This window comes from Octodon degus, unplaced genomic scaffold, assembly GCF_000260255.1.
Source record: "Octodon degus isolate 3935 unplaced genomic scaffold, OctDeg1.0 scaffold00032, whole genome shotgun sequence".
Classification (NCBI taxonomy): domain Eukaryota; kingdom Metazoa; phylum Chordata; class Mammalia; order Rodentia; family Octodontidae; genus Octodon; species Octodon degus.
Window position 1 is genome coordinate 2,046,504 of NW_004524608.1, and position 13,813 is coordinate 2,060,316.

Below are 13,813 nucleotides of genomic sequence, written 5' to 3' on the forward strand. Positions count from 1 at the left end.
AAATACATGAATATCCCTAACTCCTGACTATAGTGCCTCTTTCTCAAGTGTCTGCACTCAGTTTTCTTTGAGGGTGTACTTTAAATTCTGCCTAATTGTCTGAGGTAATGTAGATATAGTTACTGGAGTGTCATTGACAGTGGCAATGACAGGAAAAGAACTAAGCACACTTAAGCATTGATTAGAGAGTCACCTTAGTAGTGGTAATTGCAGACATGAAAAGTTGTGAGACACTGCAGATCCTTCACCACCAAATAAAATTTTGCAGAGATCTAATAGTCCTGAAGACACAACAGCATAGATCACAATAAAGCCAAAAAATGTATATTTCAACAGAGTTAGAGCCAGGTAAGACTATTTAGTTCCTCTCCACAAGAATAATTCACATGGCCAGAGTTCAAATTTACCTTTTCATCCAAACAATAATTCAGCAAAATTTCAGATTTGCCTTATAATTGCGGAAATTACTAGTCTGTACACATTAGCTTTTCTAGAAAAAAAAAATTATAATTGTGAAGGGAAGTTTAACAATAGAAAAAACCAAAAGAGTAGCTTAACACAGACCAAAAAAAAAAAAAAAGGAGTCAGTTTCTAGCTTCCCAGAAGGTAGAAGTCAAAGAAGAGATGTTGCAAACAACAACTACTAGTGGGTTAACCAGTGGAATGGAAGACACACATTCCAGTGAAGCCAGTCTTTTGTTCCCAGTAATATTTTCTCAAACAAGCAGACTCCTTGACAGAGATTACATACTGCCAAGATTGAATACAGTACTTCTGTACCTATATACCACCCCATCAAACCCATGGTTTATCTGGCAGTTACCCCAAGCCTATTCCGTCTAGTCAATTAACACCCCAGATCTGATCATGGGCCAATGAAATTATTTGATGCTAGTGATATCAAAATGCCTACATCCACATCTTTGTCCCTGAACAGAAAATGGAAAGACAAATCAGTATTATATCTTGCACAGCTCCTAAATCTTCTGCCTCTGTACTGAATATCACATCTATGCCTGCAACGTACACTTCTGCAATCTATTTCTACTGTTTAACAGGCATCAAAACCACCATTACTCGTCAACCCAAATATTCTAAAAGGTGGCTTCCTGCTTTGCATGCCACACTGAAGCTTAATACTTAAAACATGACCATATCCAAAATAGATCAAGTTCTTACAGCAGCTGTGACACAAGTTTCACTGGTGTCTATAATTCAGACTGCTAGACCCTGTGCTTTCAACGCCTCTAACTTCTCAGACTTCTTAGCTCTCTACACAAGTCCAGCCATCTAATCACTTTCCTATATCTTTAACATCTGATACTCAACTCTGAGATCCTGTGTGTCACCATGAATAAGTAGACCTTAGACCAACATAGACCCTATCAAACCTTTAATTAATACTCCTTGTATTTCATCACAGTCAAAGGTTAGTATTCTAATAATAGTTAAGCAAGGACCAGGGTCACAGTTGACCACACAGTGACCTGTAATTGCTGACAAGCAGTAAAGTTGTGAACCTATATCTATTTAAATTCTTCAGTGTTCAAAGTTGCCAGAGAAGTCAATCACCTGGTCCAAATCAAACCTACCAGGAGTCAGGTGTGGTAGCACACAGCTATAATCCTAGCACTTGGGAGACTAAGGCATTAAAATTGCTGCAAGTTTGAGGTATCCTGGAGTGCAAAGTGAGTTGAAGGCCATCCTGAACTGCATAGTGGGGCCGGGGAGATGGCTCGGTGGAATAAGCACTTCCCTGGCAAGCACAAGGGCCTGAGTTCAATCCCCATGCACACCTATAATCTCATCCTTGAGGATGCTGAAAACCTATGGGTCGAAGCTGCATAATGAGACCCTGTACCAAATACACTTAAAAAAAAAAAAAACCTGCCAGTAGTAATTTATCAATGCATCAGTTGTATCACAAAATTCATCTGCCTGACCTGTATGTTCATTAAGACCTATGCTAGCAGCATACTAACTGAAAATGTCATAAAAGCGTCTGCTTAGGCAGTCACAGGGACCAGGGTTTGATCCCTGCATGTTGTGCTGGCCCTGCCTGCAGGGCACATTGAGACAGTGATTGATACTGGGCATGGATGGCACGTACCTGTGATCCCAGTAGAGGCTGAAAACAGAAGGATAACTACGAGTCCAATTTGTGTAGTGAGGCCCTGTAGACCCTGTAGTAAATACATTAAAAAAGGAAAAGGAAAAAAGAAAGTGTTAAAAAAAAAACTTACACATGATGATGCATACCTAGAATATCAGCACTGAGGAGGCTGAACAAGAATGATCACCCACAAATTTGAGGCTAGCCTGAGCTACAGTGTGCTCAAAGATAATCTGAACCACATGATGAGACCCTGTCTTTTAAAAATGGGAAAGAAAACATTAAAACCCTACTGGCAGGAGTGGTGACATGTGCCTGTAATCCCAGCACTCAGCAGGTTAAGGTAGGAGGATCACAAGTGAGTTCAAGGCCAGCTGACCTACATAGTGAGACTATCTCAAAAAAAAGAAGTGTCATAAAATATGTTCAAGGCTAACCTACAGATCATGCAAAGATGATTGTGTGAAGAAGCCTGTAACATGCATGAAATGTGTTCACATATCTATTTTTATTTACTTAGTTAGTTTTGGTCTTTTTTTTTTTTTTAATTTTATTTATTTATGTGTGTATGTGTGTATGTGGCCAGCTCAGCCCACCAGGGGTGGGGCCGGCTGGCATGTGGTGCTGGGGGATTGAACCGCGGTCCCTGTGCTTTGCTAAGCTTGTTCTGAGTAGGCACCTTAGACCACTGAGCCATCTCTCCAGCCCAGTTTTGGTCTTTTTGAGACAGGATTTTACTATGCAGTTCAGGATGGTCTTGAACCCAGTGTGTAGCCCAGGCTGGTTTCAGTCACAATGACCCTCCTGCCTCAGCCTCCTGAGTACCATCATACCCTGTTTACAGTTTTTAATTCAGTGTAAATTTCTGACAAATGGGCTGAGCATGATGATGCCTGCTTGTAATCTTAGCACTTAGGAGGCTGAAGCAGGATTGTTCTCAAGTTTGAGACCAGCCTGAACTACATAGGAATACCCTGTTTCAACAACAAAAAAGAACATATACAATTCACATCTGACTAGCTTTGTTTCCTATTTTCCCTCCCACAACCATCTTCATTGGGCCATTTTCTTATTACTGAACAGTCATTGTACACTCAGCATACATGGCTTGTCTTAAAAAAAAAAAAAAGTCTAAGATCTTTATTCTGAGTATGTGAAATTCAAGCAACTTTGCAAGAGCAAAAGATACTGTTTTTGAGATAACAAAGTAAGGAACTCAAAAAGCTGTGGTATGAAGCAGCGAATAATTGCACATGGCTTTGAGTACATGAATTTTATAGTTCTGTTTCCCAATCATAAGATTTTAGAGCTGCACTTAGATTTTAGACCATTAAGCTGGGCAGGAGAAATAGAAAGGCGATAGGGTCCTTAAGAATCAGTTAAGTAGAGGGCCAACCAAATAGCTCAGCAGATTAAAGCGCCTGCTTCGGCAGACCCAGGGACTGGGGTTTGATCCCCAGTGTGCTGTGCCAGCCCCACCACCAGGGTGCACTGAGACGGCAATTGAGACTGCACATGGTGGCATGCCTCTAATCCTAGCGCTCTGGGAGGCTGAAAACAGGACGATTACTGAGTCTGATCTAAGTAGTGAGACCCTGTACTAAATACGTTTTTAAAAAAGGAATCAGTTCAGTGCTGAGGAGGCCAAATACCTACCCTTTTAAATTTATTTTTTATTTATTTTTGGTACTGGGAGTTGAACTCAGGACCTTGCACTTGCCAAGCAGGCGCTTATAACACTGAGCTATTTCCCCAGCCCTACCTTTTTAAATTTAAACCTCTCTACAGAATTAGGTTTTTTCTTTAATAGATGATTTATCATTTAGAAATATTGGATTTTCAAAAATTCAGAGCAAGTACCTGATGATCTTTTTTCTAAGGACACAATTTTTGTTTTTGAGACAGGGTCTTACTATGCAGCTCAGGCTGACCTTGAACTCACTCTGTACTCTCAGACTCCTGATCTTTCTGCCTCACCTTACCATGTAATCAGTGTGATACCATGCCTGGCAGGGACACAATTTTGAACCATTTGGGCAGTACAAAATATCACAAAACAACCTGATCAAGACATAGTTCTCTATTTGTTTTGCAGAAAAAATATTTTTCATTTCCAATGTGCTTAATTTCTCTCTTCAGTCTTTGATCTGATTTTACCAATTTTTAAAATCTTTTTCAAAATTTGTTTGTTTGTTTGTTTGTTACAGGGTCTTGCTCTGCAGCTCGGACTCATAGCGATCCTCCTGTTTTCAGCCTCCCCAGTGCTGGGATCACAGGCATGCACCACCATACCTGGTTTCAGTGGCCGGCATGTAGCCCAGGGTTCCTGGGCCCGCAAAATGTGCAGTACCAGGGATAGAACCTAGGTTCTTGCGCTTGCCAGGCAGGCACTTAGACCACCAAGCTATCTCCCCAGCCCTACCAATTTGTGTTTGTTTGTTTGTTTGTTTGTTTGTTTGTTTGTTTTCAGAACCAGGGATTGAACTCAGACCCTTGCACTTGCCAGGGAAGGACTTATTCTACTGAGCCGTCTCCCCAGCCCTACCAATTTTTTAAGACTCCTTTACCTCCTTTCATAAGACACTGTTGCTGTCGTACTTTTCTATAACCTTTTTATTCTGGTAGACAGTAGCTTAAAATTGCAATGATTGAACTTAACCCACTTGTTTGTATAAATTATTGAAATCCAATTGAACCTTACAAGTATTGCTAGACATATGTGCTGAGAGTACATTGACTATTCATTAAAAAAAAAAAAAAAAATGACCCAGTGGGAATGGTTGTGGGAGGGGAAACAGGAAACAAAGCTAGTCAGTGTGAATTGTATATGTTCTTTTTTGGTTTCTTCAGACAGGGTCTTACTTTGTAATGTAGGCTGGCCTTGGGTGCAAAATATAGCCCACCTTGATGTCAAACAATGATGTTCCTGCCTCAGCCTGTCTTGAGTACCAGGATTACAGCTGTGCACCACCACACCCAGCTGTATATGTTCTAATAAGCACGTTAAATAAATTCTGCGTAATAAACCTCTTTACTCCTGTTTTAAAAAAAAGAGGGAGGAAATGAAACTGTGATGATACATAATCTTAAGTCAGTATTCAGCAGCCTTATGCAAAAGGATCAGGAGTTCAGTGACACCCTGGACAAATCAGTGAGGTCATGTCTTGAAAATGAGTTTAAGGATATAGCTCATTAGCAGAGCATTTGTACAGCCCGTAAGCAGGTTTACTCCTCACTGCTACATACAAAAAAAAAAAAGGCATTATCTGTGTAACTAAAATGACACAAATGGTGTTCTTAATTTTCCACTGATTAAATACTATGTTTGACCAACATTTCCAGGTCAATAAAATACTCTTCCAGGTTTAAAGAACTTCATATGCCCTTGAGAAAATAAAGTTCAATAAACACCCTAATTAAGAATTTTTTTTCATTTGAACAAATAGATTTAATAGATATCTACTAAATGTTCTGTCCAACAACAGCAGAGTACACATTCTTCACAGTAACTCATGAGACTTTCTTCAGAATGGACAGCATATTAACCGATAAAGCATACTTAAGTAAGTCCAAAAGAATCAAAATTATCTTGTGGATATTATCAGATAATAGTGCAATGAAACTAGGAATTAATGGTAAACCACAAAATTCTGAAAATTATCCAATAGCCTTTTGATAATTAATGGATCACAGAAGAAATGAAGGAAGAAATTAAACAGTTCCTAGAGCCAAATGATGTCAGTATAACTTTCCAGAACCTGGGGGACACAATGTAAGTCATACTAAGAGAGGTTATAGCTGTGAACAACCACATAAGAAAAACACAGCAACCTCAGATAAATAATGGTACACATCAAGTACATAATGGCATACCTCTAAAAAATACCAGCAAGGACAATCCAATCTAAAGATAGTACAGAAAGAAATTCTAAAGAACACAACAGAAATTAACAAAACAAAAAATTATAAAGCATCAATGACTCAACCTATTTCTTTGATTTTTTTTTTTTTCCCCCCAGTTCTTAGTTATATTTCCAAGTTAGTTCTTGGCCACATACACTGTCTGGAGATTTTTGAACGTGGTAACAGGGACGTAGGTTACCAAGGTATATAGCTTGTTGGTGAATCTTCATCCTCATTCCGTTTCCTAGACAACCATACACAGATAAGATATGGAACATTCCTTATTCCTTTGGCCCAGACAGCTTTGTTGAGCCTGGTGTCGATGTGCACGTCTAGAGTCCTCATTTCCTTCATGGCAAACTTCCAGATCTCCTTAAGTGCCCGAGGGACATACTTCTTGAAGTCCACTCCGTGGATGCACTTGCGAATGTTGATTATGTATTCTTGGGTCACCACCTCATGACAGCTTAAGAATTTTTCTTTTTTTTGTCACAGGAATCAAACTCAGATAGGGGCCAGGGAGATAGCTCAGTAGAATAAGCGCCTGCCTGGCAAGCACAGGGTCCTGAGTTTAATACCTGGTACTACAAAAAAAGAAAACTCAGAACCTTATTCTTGCCAGGCACCATTGAACTAAATCCATTCCCCCTAATTAAGAATTTTTGAAGTACTAAAGAAATGGCCAAGTATTAAGTATTTCAAGGCTGGAGCTTTGACTCAGTCAATACAATCCTTGCTTACCACATGAGACGCTATGGGTTTGCATCCTAGTAGCACCCAAAAATCCATAAAATGTTAATTGTGTTAGATTTTGCGTGTTTGTTAATCTGCTATGTGTAGGTTATACCAGTCTGAATAGTCTATAACAGGATACATGTTAGGATCCAGAAATGTTTTAATATACCAAAACGCTCAAGAAAGCTCAGAGAAAAAAGAAAGAAAGCTCAGAGTCAACAATGAAAAAAATCTCAAGGTTTATGAAATTTAGCACGTTCTAGAAAATAAAATGTTGTATGATAAGCACATAATCATGACTGTTCTCTTTTAAGATAGTCTTTATCCCATTAAATTCTAAAAAATCTTTTATTACTTATTTGGCACAGGGTCTCACTGCATAGCTTGGGCTTGGAGGATCACTCCTGTGTCAGCCTCCCCAGCACTGGGATTATAGGCATGTGCCACCATGCCTGGTTTCAGTGGCCAGCACAGTGTACTCCAGGTTCTGGGGCCCACATAGCATGCAGTACTGAGGATCGAACCTGGGTCCCTGCAGACTGCTGGGCTATCTCTCCAGCCCCAGTCTTTACCATCATAAAAAATTAAAATTTTGGTATGGGGTATGGCTCAGTGGTACAGTAATGTATAACATGCCAAGAAACAATAATGAATAGTGTATATGGGTTTGTCTTTTAAGATGGTAATGTTAGAAAGTGAATGACTAATGGATGATGCTTTCAGTGCTAGAACACTTGCCTCCCATGTAGAAATCTATGGGTTTAGTCTATACCAGCATAGAGAAAAGAAGTCATCAGGATCTCAATTTAGAGGGAAAAAGATTAAAAGAGGACTACAGGAGTCATGTATGGTAGTGAGTGCCTGTAATAAAAGCATTGAGGGGGCTGGGGATTTGGCTCAGCAGTAGAATGCTTGCCGGCAAGCTAGAAGCCCTGGGTTCGGTCCCCGGCACCAAAAAAATAAAACCTCCCCTAAAAAAAAAGCAAACAAGGCAACTAAAAGCATTGAGAAAGGAGGCTGAGGCAGGAGGATCACTGTGTTTGAGGCTCACCTGGGCTACAAAGTGAGTTCAAGGCCAGCCTGAACACCATAGTGCAACCTTGTCTTAAAAAGGCAGAAAAAGGGGGTCAGCCAAATAGCTCAGCAGATTAAAGCACCAACAAGCAGGCGCAGGGGCTGTGGGTTCAATCCCCGGGCCTGCTGTGCCGGTCCTGTCCCCTGGGTGCATTGAGGTGGTGTGGCAGAGCACGCCTGTAATCCCAGTACTTGGGAGGCTGTAAACAGAAGGATCACTATGAGTCTGATCTATGCAGTGAGACCCTGTAGACCCTGTCCTAAAAAAATACCCAAAAAAAAGACAGAAACACACACACACACACACACACACACACACAGACGCGTGCGCGCACACACTTGAAAATAGAGACTTAGGAGATATATATGAGTTGGTATAAGGAGAGCATCATATAGTGTACCCACTTTAGGAGCTGGAGAGCTAGCTCAGTGGTATAAATGCCTACCTGGTAAGTGCAAGGTCCTGAGTTCAATCGCCAGTACAAAAAAACACCTGTAATCACTTTATTTGGGGGGGTTTTGTTGTTGTTGTTGTTGTTTGTTTGTTTGTTTGTTTGTTTGTTTGTTTTGGCGGAACCGGGGATTGAACTCAGGCCCTTGCACTTGCCAGGCAAGCACTTATTCTACTGAGCCATGTCCCCGGCCCTTTTTGTTGTTGTTTTTAACCTTTATTTATTTGGCACACGGCATGCAGTGCTGGGGATTGATCCTGGATCTTTGCACTTGCCAGGCAGGCGCTTAGACCACCAAGCTATCTCCCCAGCCCCAATCACTTTATTTTGCACTGAAAATGTTTTTTCATGGATATGTCAGTGAGATTGGTACCACATAAAGATTTTGTACTCAATACCTAACTCTTAGATTATGAAGACATTTTGTTTAGGTTTGTTGTTTATAGTAGGAAATCATCTCAAATAACCAGAATTTTTTTTTAGTACAGGGTCTATAGGGTCTCACTACGTAGATCTGACTCAGTGATCCGCCTGTGTTCAGCCTCCCAAGAGCTGGGATTATAGGTGCATGCCACCATACTCAGTCTCAGTCACAATCTCAGTGCATTTCTAGGGCGTGACTGGAACAGCAGGCAGGGATTGAACCCCAGCCCCTGCACTCTACCTAAGCAGGTGCTTTAGTCCACTGAGCTATCTGGCCGGCCCTAAAAATTTATTTGACTGTTTGTATTTGTTAGCTTATCCTAGAGATTCTAAACACTTTTGTTTTGTTTTTGGTACCAGGGATTGAACTCAGGACCTTCCACTTGTCAGGAAGGCATTTGTGCCATTGAGCCAAATCCCTGGCCCCAACCAGGACTTTTAAAAAATAGACATTTATTTCCAATTAATTTAAGAGAAGTCGTGGGCTGGCTTGGTGACATGCTTGTAATCCTGGCACTTGAGATGCTGAGCACAAAGATAACTGAGTTCAGGGTCAGACTAAACTATAGTGAGACCCTGAAAAAAAGAGAAATTGTGAAGTATACAGTACAAGATTAATGTATTACCTTTACATTGTTTTCACTGACCTGGATTCTACTTACCTCCCTACCTCTTTTCATCCCATGAAGTTGAGGAGTGAAGCCAGAGCCTCCTGAATGCTAGAGAATACTCTACCCTCTAGAATTTTTTGTTCCATATCTGCACCAAGTGTCAGAGACATAATAGCTCAGAAATACAGCGCCTGCCTTGCAAACCCAAGGTCCTGAGTTCATTTCCCTGTACCAGGAAAAAAAAAAAAATCTCAGCACTGAGCTTGCTCACTGTTTGTTTGTTGTTTTGCTTTGCTTTGCTTTGCATTGCATTGTTTTGTCTTATAACATACTGTCACTTTGTACTTTAAGCTGGTTTAAATTCACTGTGTATCTCAGGTTAACCTCACACTTGCAGCAATTCTGCTGCTTTTCCCTCCTGAATGCCAGAATTATGATTCTGTACTGTTATGCCCAGCTAAGCTTGCTTTTTTTAAGGTTACCTCATGATCTGGAGTTCTTCAACCATGAAATACTTACTACAGACAAAAAAAAGGGGGGGTAAAGCCTGGCAAGCACAAGGGCCTGAGTTCAATCCCTGGTTCCGCCAAAAAAAAAGAGGAAAGATAGTAAAAGCACGCACATTCTTCCTAAGGAAACCTGAAGACCACATTTGTATAAACTGGTTAGATTATAAATCATGTAACTACACTTCAGCCAGAAGACAGACTAGAATTTTTTTAATTTATTTATTTTTTTTTTTTTCCAGAACCGGGTATTGAACTCAGGCCCTTTTGCTTGCCAAGGAAGTGCTTATTCCACTGAGCCATCTCCCCATCCCCCAGACTGGAAATTAATGGTCATTATTTAGATTACAGCACTCACAAAAATAAACCACCATTCTGTCAATACAAATTAGAAATGAAAGTGCATTTTGGAATATAACTAATACAGTTATAATTCTTTTTTTAAATTATTTATTTATTTTTATTTATTACATTTATTTATTGTGTGTGTGTGTGTGGCCAGCTCAGCCCACCAGGGGGCGGGGCTGGCTGGCATGTGGTGCTGGGGGATCAAACCGTGGTCCCTGTGCTTTGCCAAGCTTGTTTCACGTAGGTGCTTTAGACCACTGAGCCATCTCTCCAGCCCCTACAGTTATAATTCTGAAGCAAAGTTTTTGCTAAATATAAAAAGCAAAGTTAAATTTTCTGCTAAAGTGCAGGTTTTCTGTGGTTTTTCTTAATCTCTAAAAATAAGAAATAAAATCTCAATAAAAACATGTTGTTGATTGTACAGTGGCACACCACTGTAATCTCAGTTACTTAGAAGGCCAAGATGAGAACATCACAAGTTCCAGCCTAGCCTAGCCAACTTAATAAGACTGTCTGAAAAATAAAAATGGCTGGGGTATAATTAGACAGTAAGACATGTTTCATCTGTGCAGGTCCCTGAATTTGATCCCTAGAATAGCAAAGGAGACGAAAAAATTAGTGTTAAGCATTAAAAGATTAAAATCATTAACCATATTAGTGTTTTTAAAATATCTCTGGTACTCAAAAATCTGTGTTGTGAAAATGGACTAAAAAATGCCACTTAGTTTCTGGGCATGGTGGTACACTCCTATAAGGGAATGGCATGAGCTCAAGGCTAGCTTGAACTACATAGTGCATTCAAGGACAGCCTGTCTCAAAAAAAAAAAGGAAAGAAAAAATGAAAATATCACTTTGCGTTACAACTAGTTCTTCATCTTGTATAAAACGAAATAGGAAGAAAATGATTTATTCTGGGGTACTTTTTTTCCTCCTATTTTGAGAAAGTAAGCCTCATGAATGCTACACAAGCTCTCTACAACTGAGCTATATCTGCCACCTCAACCCCTTTTATTGGAGACAAAAAAATCTTGCTTTGTTTTCCAGAATGGTCTTGAACTTACAATCCAGCTGTCACAGTTGTCAGGTTGCATCTGTTATCTCAGTTGCTGAGATTATAGTTATATGTAGTTTAGATTACTTTGGGTATTTTGGGTTGGTTTTTTTGTTTTGTTTTTTTTTTTAATGAATTTAGGACAGGATGTATAGGGTGAACAGGACCTCACTCAGATCATTCTCCTGTTTTCAGCCTCCCAAGCAGTGGGATTATAGAAACACGCCACCACGCCCCGTCTCAATCGCTGTCTCCTTGCACCCCAGGGGCAGGACCACCATGGCACACTAGGGATCAAACCCCGGCCGCTGCACTCTGCCAAAGCAGGCACTTTAGTCCGCTGAGCTATCTGGCCAGCCCTAGTTTAGATTACTTTGAATGGTCCAGTGTGGTGGTACCTGAAATCTTGCATTCTGGGAAACTAAGAGAATAGTAAGTTCAAGTGCTACATAAGAGACCTTTGCAAGACTTTGCCTCAAAAAATAGAAAGGAGGGACTGAGATATAGCTCAGTAGTACAGCGCCTGCCTGACAACCACAGTGTTATGAATTTGATTCCCAGTACTAAAAAATTAAAAAATAAATAAAAAGGGCCACCACTAGGCGTAATGGTAGGCACCTGTTACTGCAGCACTCTGGAGACTGAGATAGTAGGATTGCCATGATTTAAAGATCAGCGTGCACTATATAGTGAGACCCTACTTACTTTTTAAAGCAATTTTAGGTTCCCAGCAAATCCTCCCCCATGCTGACCCCACCCCCAGGGCACGTTGAGAGGGCAGTCAAGACTGGGCATGGTGACGCCCAACTGTAATCCCAGCTCTTGAGAGGCTCTAAACAGGTGGGTCACTACAAGTCTGATCTAGTAGTGAGACCCTGAACACCCTGTAGACCCTCCCCTAAAATACAAAAAAAAAAAAAAAAAAAAAAGAAGAAGATGTAGCTCAGCCTTACAAGGCTCTGGGTTCAGTCTTCAATACAGGAAATGAATGAACTGTATATCAAGTAAGCTTTTGTCCTTTTACCTTCTGTTTCTTGTTTTTCTTTATACCAACAAAATCTAATTTTTCTATTCATCAGACGAGTTTTTTTGTATGTTAAAAGAGCGTGCAGATAAAAGAGCCTGTCATGATAGCACACACCTATAATCCAGATGCAGGAAGCTGAGCCAGAAGGGTTGCTATGAGTTTAAGGCCAGTTGAGGCTTCATAGTGAGTCCAACGCCAACCTAAATGACATGAGTAGAGCATGACTCCAAAAGCACTAAAAAGAAGACAGATTCCCTTTTGAGAGACGAGCCAGGGATATAGCTCAGCAGTGCAGTGCCTACCTGGCAAGTATAAGATCCTAAGTTTGATTCCTAGCCTGACCCCCACCCCCACCCCACCCCCCCAAAAAAAACCACGCTATAGCTAGAAACTTTTATTTTTTTGTTTTTTTTATTTTTTGGCAGAACCAGAGATTAAACTCAGGCCCATACACTTGCCAGGCAAGTACCTATTCTACTGAGCTATCTCCCCAGCCCCTAGAAACCTTTTAAGAGACTAAAATGAGACCATCCCTCCTATCCTTTGGGAAATGTCCCTCCAAAGGCTCCTGTAACCTAGTTCATTACTTTTTTTTTTTTTTTTAATTAGTACAGGCTCTACAGGGTCTCACTACTAGATTGGACTTGTAGTGATCCTCCTGTTTTCAGCCGCCCAAGTGCTGGGATTACAGGCACGTGCCACTATGCCCAGTCTCAGTTGTCTTTGGCCTGGCACAGCTTGTGGTGCCAGGGATCGAACCCTGGCGCCTGCACTCTGCCTAAGCAGGTACTTTAGTTCACTGAACTATCTGTCTGGCCTCCTGTAACGTAGTTGCATTTACCAACCTATGTCTTTTTGAGGGGGCTGGGTACCAGGAATCAAAGTTGGGAAACCTGTGTCTTTTCATAGGTGATGGAACCTTTTGTAGGTCAGGGGCCAGGGATATAACTTAGCAGCACAGTGCCTGCTTGCTGAGCGCAAGGTTGTGAGTTTGAGTAACGTTACCCCCCCAAAAAAAAAAGAAAAAGAAAAAAAAATTGTAAGCCTTTTCCACATCAGGGCTAATAAATTTAAGACCATCCTGAACTGCATAGCAAGACCTAGCAAAGAAAATAAATTTTTCTACATGTTTCATTCAGTAATATATACTACTGAGTGGATAGCAGTATAGCTCAGTGGTAAAACTCATGCCTAGAATTGTTGAAACCCTGGGTTGAATCCACAAGAGCAAAGAACATTTTACATTGTTGTACAACCATTAATACTGTCCATCTCAAGAATTTTTTATCACCCAAACTGAATAGTCTTATTCTTAAAATAGGAATTCTAGTTTCTCACCACTGCTACTCAGATATAGTATGTAAAATGCCCAGCACCCTGGAGACAATGATAGTAAATGACTGGTTCTTCTCTTTATCCCAAAGTCATATTTCCTATCTTTTTTATATAGTTTTCTTGAGATATAATTCACACATCAAATAGTTTACTTATATAATATATACACTTGTTTTTGATCAACAGGCAGTCCCTGATTTGTGATAGTTTGACATGTTTCAACTTTATAATGGTG

At 40.4% G+C, this 13,813-nt stretch overlaps 1 protein-coding gene and 1 pseudogene across 4 annotated transcripts in view; both read left to right on the top strand.

Annotated features, from left to right (window-relative positions):
• Ash1l (ASH1 like histone lysine methyltransferase) overlaps window positions 1-13,813 on the top strand; it is a 227,482-nt gene that overhangs the window by 150,258 nt on the left and 63,411 nt on the right. The window lies entirely within an intron of this gene.
• Window positions 321-1,534, top strand: LOC111816426 (annotated as a pseudogene).